This window comes from Panthera onca, chromosome D3 (assembly GCF_046562875.1).
Source record: "Panthera onca isolate mPanOnc1 chromosome D3, mPanOnc1 haplotype 2, whole genome shotgun sequence".
NCBI classification, from domain to species: Eukaryota; Metazoa; Chordata; class Mammalia; order Carnivora; family Felidae; genus Panthera; species Panthera onca.
Window position 1 is genome coordinate 3,069,916 of NC_138350.1, and position 6,665 is coordinate 3,076,580.

The 6,665-nt window shown below is 43.8% G+C and overlaps 2 pseudogenes; one reads left to right on the forward strand and one right to left on the reverse strand.

The window, feature by feature from the left end:
• Nucleotides 1-680: 680 nt before the first annotated feature.
• LOC132665086 (ribose-phosphate pyrophosphokinase 2 pseudogene) lies at nt 681-1,637 on the forward strand (annotated as a pseudogene).
• A 3,744-nt stretch (nt 1,638-5,381) lies between these two features.
• On the reverse strand, nt 5,382-6,204 carry LOC144613828 (transmembrane protein 132B pseudogene; annotated as a pseudogene).
• Nucleotides 6,205-6,665: the final 461 nt, after the last annotated feature.

The following is a 6,665-nucleotide window of genomic DNA, read 5'->3' on the forward strand; positions in this document are numbered from 1 at the left end:
AAATCTGAATTCCTGGGGTGCCTGAGTAGCTCAGTCGGTTAAGCATCCAACTTCAGCTCAGGTCAGGATCTCGCGGTTCGAGGGTTCTAGCCCCGCGTTGGGCTCTGTGCAGACGGCTCGGAGCCTGGAGCCTGCTTCGGATTCTGTGTCTCCCTCTCTCTCTGCCCCTTCCCTGCTCATGCTCTCTCTCTCAAAAATAAATACACAATAAAAAAATAATAGGGGCGCCTGGGTGGCGCAGTCGGTTAAGCGTCCGACTTCAGCCAGGTCACGATCTTGCGGTCTGTGAGTTCGAGCCCCGCGTCAGGCATCTGGGCTGGCTGATGGCTCGGAGCCTGGAGCCTGTTTCCGATTCTGTGTCTCCCTCTCTCTGCCCCTCCCCCATTCATGCTCTGTCTCTCTCTGTCCCAAAAATAAATAAAAAAAAAAAAAAACGTTGAAAAAAAAAATAATAAAATAAAAATCTGGATTCCTGTCTCCTGCCCCTCGTACAATTGGTGCCATTCATTTCCCTTATATGTGCACGTACAGAATTGGGTACATTCTTGCTACTATTATTTTGAACAGATTTTTCTCTGCTAACATCAATTGAGAGTAAGAAAAATTAAAATTTTTATTATACCTTCGAGCCGTGCCTTCCCGCTCGCGTCACAGCCTCCAGTGCCACCGCTGCCTCCGCCATGCCCAACATCGTGCTCCTCAGTGGCGGCTCCCACCAGGACCTGTCCCAGCGCGTGGCAGGCCGCCTGGGCCTGCAGCTGGGCAAGGTGGTCACTGAGAAGTTCAGCAACCAGGAGACCAGCGTCGAGATCGGTGAGAGTGTGTGAGGGGCGAAGATGTCTCTATCGTCCAGAGTGGCTGTGGGGAAGTCAACGACAACCTCCTGGAGCTTCTCATCATGAACAACGCCTGTAAGGTCGCGTCGCCTTCCAGGGTGACTGCCGTGATCCTGTGTTTTCCGTATGCCCGACAAGACAAAAAGGACAAGAGCCGCGCTCCGATTTCTGCGAAATTTGCGGCCAATATGCTGTCAGTGGCTGGGGCAGATCACATCATCACCGTGGACCTGCATGCCTCTCACCTCCAGGGATTCTCTGACATCCCGGTGGATAATTTGTACACAGAGCCCGTGGCCCTGCAGTGGATCCGGGAGAACACTGCCGAGTGGGACAACTGTATCATAGTTTCACCTGACGCCGGGGGAGCCACGAGGGTCACCTCGATTGCGGACAGGCTGAATGTGGAATTTGCCCTGATTCACAGAGAGGAAGAAAGCAAACAAAGTGGACCGGATGGTTCTGGTGGGCGACGTGAAGGACCGCGTGGTCATCCTCGTGGACGACATGGCTGACACGTGTGGCACCATCTGCCACGCCGTGGACAAGCTACTCTCAGCTGGAGCCACCAAAGTCTATGCTGTCCTCACACACGGGATCTTCTCTGGGCCGGCTATTTCCAGAATAAATAATGTCGCCTTTAAGGCTGTTGTGGTCACAAACACCATTCCGCGGGAGGACAAAATGAGACACTGTCCCCAGATTCAGGTTATTGACATCTCGATGATCTTGGCAGAGGTGATCTGAAGAACACGCAACGCTGAATCTGTGTCTTACCTGTTCAGCCATGTGTCGCTATAGATCCCGGACGTGGGTATTTTGAGGCCACAACTTTCAAGTACATATAATTCCACTGTGGAAGTTCATGGTTTATATATTTTGAGGTTGCCAAAGGTGACTTCAGATTGAAACCTTCTGTGTAAATAATGATAATGCCTATGGACATTTGGGTAAAACTCTGTATGTAGAATTAGCGTTTTGTTTCGGAGTGAATCTTAGAAAATTTATAATACCCTGACTTTTGATTTTTGTTTAAGTAACCAGATGTCAAATGAACCATTGGGGTTATTGTGCTTAATGTGACCAAATTTTCTGTGGCTTAAGATGGCCACGGACACATTTACCTTCTGATAAACATTAGCCATATCAGAGGCAATGTAGTTTGGTGTCTTTTTTGTTATTGCCACTTCTGAAAAACATGTTACAACTATCACTTACCTGCAGTGTCACGTTCTGAAATTCCAAAATTTGTGTGCGCAACAGATCTGATTGAGAGAGTGTCGAGATAGACCCAGTCAGCTGACTGGTGGCACTCACGCTGTGCTCTGGCCATCCCGGGGGGACAGCTCTTTGAGCAGCTCCTGTCCCGCTGTCTTATTTTACGGCCTGTTTTTAGCTCTAGCTTTTACGTTGCCTTTTTTCCGAGAATTTCATGTTGTGGGTTTCCACCAAAGCACAGCCTCCCCTAAGCCCCCTCAAACGTACTAGTCTGATTGTTACTTTGTTTTTAACGTAATAAAAAGGTGAATTTTTGTGACAGCCACCAAATGCGTATTTGAACATTCCATCCTCCATTTTAATTTCCTATGCCTTTGCCTTCTGTAATCAAAAGTAGCAAGTCTCCCAGTCAACTGATTATTTTAACTAAAACTGTTAAATGAACAATGTCAGTAAGGCTGACGAAAAAAGCATAAATAAGTAAGCATTAATTGCTGTATTAAGATCATGTTAATGTGGTGGCAGGTGCCTCCTGGAGGATGTTGTGAGTTTTGTTAGATGCACCTTGGTGCACAACCACCTGAATTTTTCAGCCCCAAAAGAGGAGAACCTGCCTCAGAGACAAAGCCCTGGTTACAGTAACAGTCTCTCCCTCTGCTCAATCTCAAAACTCGAAGAGAGGAGACCCTCTGCTCTAGATTCTGCTGGTGGCAAAATCCAATCTTTAAGTCATTAACAGACTTGAACCACAATCTTTAAGCTTTCAGACTTCACTACAGCAGAGGCCGAGATTTAAAAGGATCATTTTGGTCATTGCGTTGTGCTGTACCTTAAAAGGTCTTCTGAGAAAACAGTGGTATTACAGCTTGATAGTGTCAGCCCTACGATATGGACTGGCTCTATCTAGGAAGAGTTGACTTGAGACCTGGAAAGAGCCTATTTCGATGTATGTGATTCTTAGTTTCAATAAATGAGTGCTAGCTCTTTCTGGGAATTTCTATGCATAGGCAACTGAAAATGTAGTCATGTGTGCACGTGAGTAGACAGCCTAGGCATACTAGTGTATACATGTTGACGTGACTGCAAAAAAGTTGATTTAAAGGTAATCATTTCACCTTAAGATGGACTCTAAGACCTAAAACTAGTTTTAAAATCTTCACATAAAAAAATCTGCATAGTCATTATCATGAACTGTTTGTTTCTCTCATTTAGCCTCACTTTTTGTTTTCAGGTACTTGTGGTACATTAACTGATTAGGCTAGACTTGGCCATACACAGTGGCAATGTAGTCCTTAACTGTTCGATGGTTTCACTTCAAGAAGGATGATGAAGGTGACCTCAGGAGTGGCCCGATCCCAGAACTTGGGTATCCCTTGCTGCTTGCCTGGAAACATTGAAGTGATGATGAATTGAAGTGATGATGAATTGAAGTGATGATGAATTGAAGTGATGAATGAATGAGCCCAGTAGATTGGTTCTGTCCAACTCTGCTGAACGGGGCTGGACTCCCAAATATCCAGCCGAAAGGGGAGCCAGAGAAATTCAGAAATACCAAAGCTGCCTATCTTCCAACTTAAATTATATTATTCAACTTACAGATGCTCATATTAGAACTTGCCTTTGTTAGATGTCAACTACATTCAAGAACATATCATTTGCAGTGCTTGAATTTGTTTAGAATATAGGATTTTAAGATTGTCCAACACTGTACTAAACCACATCAATAAAATCATGCTACTACTTTAAAATTTTTTTATTATACCTTCAAAAAAGCTTTTTTCCGAGAGAAAAAAGTAAAGTAAGTAAAATGGCTTAGCAGAGACTATGAAGGGCTTTTCTAGCCCAAAGTCCAACTCAACAGCTATTCCATCTTAATCAAATTGAACTTGGGGCACCTGGGTGGCTCAGTTGGTTAAGCATCTGACACTTGATCTCAGCTCAGGTCATGGTCTCATGATTCCTGAATTCGAGCCCTGCTTCAGGCTCTGTGCTGACAGTGTGGAGCCTGCTTAGAATTCTCTCTTTCCCTCTCTCTCTCTGTCCCTCCCTTTCTCTCACCCACTCTCTCTCTCTCAAAATAAATATTAAAAAATTGTACTTAATCTTCTTACCCTGAATATTTTTGCTTCTGACCATTCCTGTGGTTTATCCAGTAACATTTTATATTTTATAAGTTATGCAAGAATCAATATTTTATAAGTTATGCAATTTCTTTCTTTTATAAGTTATGCAAGAATCAATATTTTATGAGCTATGCGATTTCTTTCTTCTTTGCCACTGATTTACAGCCACTGTGTTTTCCCTAACAACAGCTCAATCTTGGAATTGCCATTTCCTTTTGTGATTTGTATGTGTGTTTGTGTGTGCATGTGTGTTCGCACCCAGGCCAGTTACGTTCCTCCCTCCACTGTGCATCCTGTGGATGTTTGAATTTTTTAAAAGTATTTATTTTTGAGAGAAAGAGAGAGAGAGAGAGAGAGAGAGCGAGAGTGAGTGAGAGAGAGAGAGAGAGAGAGAGAACACATGAGCAGGGAAGGGGCAGAGAGAGAGGGAGACACAGAATCCCAAGCAAGCTTTAGGCTCTGAACTGCCAGCACAGACCCCGACACAAAGTTCAAACTCATGAGCTGTGAGGTCATGACCTGAGCTGAAGTCGGACACTTAACCGACTGAACCTCCCAGATGCCCTGGACGTTTTGCTTCTACCACAAAAATAATTGTGAACATCTCACTTGTCATCAGATAGATGGATGTCTACATACTGTCAAATTAGAATATCATCTATTTATTTCTTTTTACTTTTATTCACACAAATGGCAACTTTCATCTGCAGCTGTTTCCTTGACAATTCCTTTTCTGTACATAGAAACACTATTTTTAGATTTCACATTGGGTGCAAAAAAATTGATACTCATAGTGCTTCATAAATAGAGCTAGAAGTAGTTTCAGAGATTGGACCCACCCAAGAAGGGACCCCCATTAGTTCCCCCATGAAGCTATAATGACCAGAGGAAACACAATAAACATGTTTGTGATGGCAACATTTCCCCAAAATTCATGTGGGAAAAAAGTTTCATGTAAAACTTATTTGTTAAATAGCACTCTCTTATTGACACTCATATATTAAGTGAAGCCTCTTGTATAATTCAAGCTATTTTAAATAAGGAGAACTAGAAAAGATAAAGTAGGGATATGAATTTACACACTGCCCCTGAACACTGATGTGAGGGTAGGTGGAGAAAATGAACGTGCAGTCAATGGAAAGAGGTGACAAGTCCCAGGTAATGAAACTTGTATGACAATCAAACAGATCTTGAAGAGAGGACTAGATTTTTCCCTAGTCATGTTTCTAAAAGAGTAGTTGACTATGGAAAGTCTTCTGGGAGCCGCCGTTGAGAAGGAAGTTCCTCTCCTCGAACTGCAGCCCCCTGTCTATCATGGTTGTGCACTCCTCCGACGGGAGGGTGATGTCCACGGGGTTTTCCAGAAGTTCTACTTCATTCCCAAGCCAGACCCAGTCATGGGAATGGGGGATGTTGCCTTGTTCGCTCACAGTGAAACTTTTGTGTCTGTATTTCCAAGCAAATGCCACACAGTTGATTAAGAAGACCAAAATGGCCAAGCAGAAGACACAGAGCAGAGCGTACATGTCGATCTCCAAGTCAGTTAACCCCCTTGAGGTCACTGTAAGGTCACTGGGATTATTGGGTTCCGGTAACTTCCCTTGAGTGGGGAAGCTTGTGAAGGAGTCTGGACCACCACTCTTGAGCAACTTCTTATCCTTTCCTTCCAGGGGGTACTGTGGGGTTGTGCTTCTGTTGCTACGTTCCTCTTGGCCAACAGAGGCGCCATGTTGGAACCGCTCCTGAACCGCTCTCTCCTGGTTTCCTTCACGCTGTATGGAATTACTGAAGTGGTCTTTGTATTCCCGACTGATGCCCTCGATATCGTTGGTGCCTCCTAGGTGCTCATCAACATTTGGTTCAAATTTGACCTTGACGTTTCCTTTACCCATGGCAAGAACACTCTTCCTCTTGGTCTTCTGACAGGGTTCGCTAATCATCATCTCTAATTTAATCAAGGGACCTTGCCCTTCACCCTGTGCAACCACAACCGGCCATTTGGACTGAAGGTTTGCCTGGACAGACATCACCATTTCATCCAATGATGACACAGTAACTGAAAAATCTTTGGGATCATCAATGTCTAAGGGTGTCACCGAACCATCACTGAACACAATCCAACAACTAAGAAAAATGAAATAAAGGCATTATGTTATAATTCATCTCCTTCAAATGTGTAAACATGTACACAGATTTATAAAGCACACACGTGGTTTCCTATGACAGATGTTTTCAATACGAAGGCAGAGAAGACTAAATATGTTTTAAAATCTGAATCAGTTGCTGTCATACATCAAACTGGCGTAAATAATGGGCTGTAACCGTACGGGTGTGAGGAGCAAATGTGTAGACCGTGGTGAATGCAGTGCTGTGTATATTAACGTATCAAATGTTGTGTAACAGAATTTGATTCTGAATTCTCCAAAGAGTTTGAAAGACCACGTGATGCATCTGAATCAATTTCAGGTGCAGCTAATCAGGCTCAAGA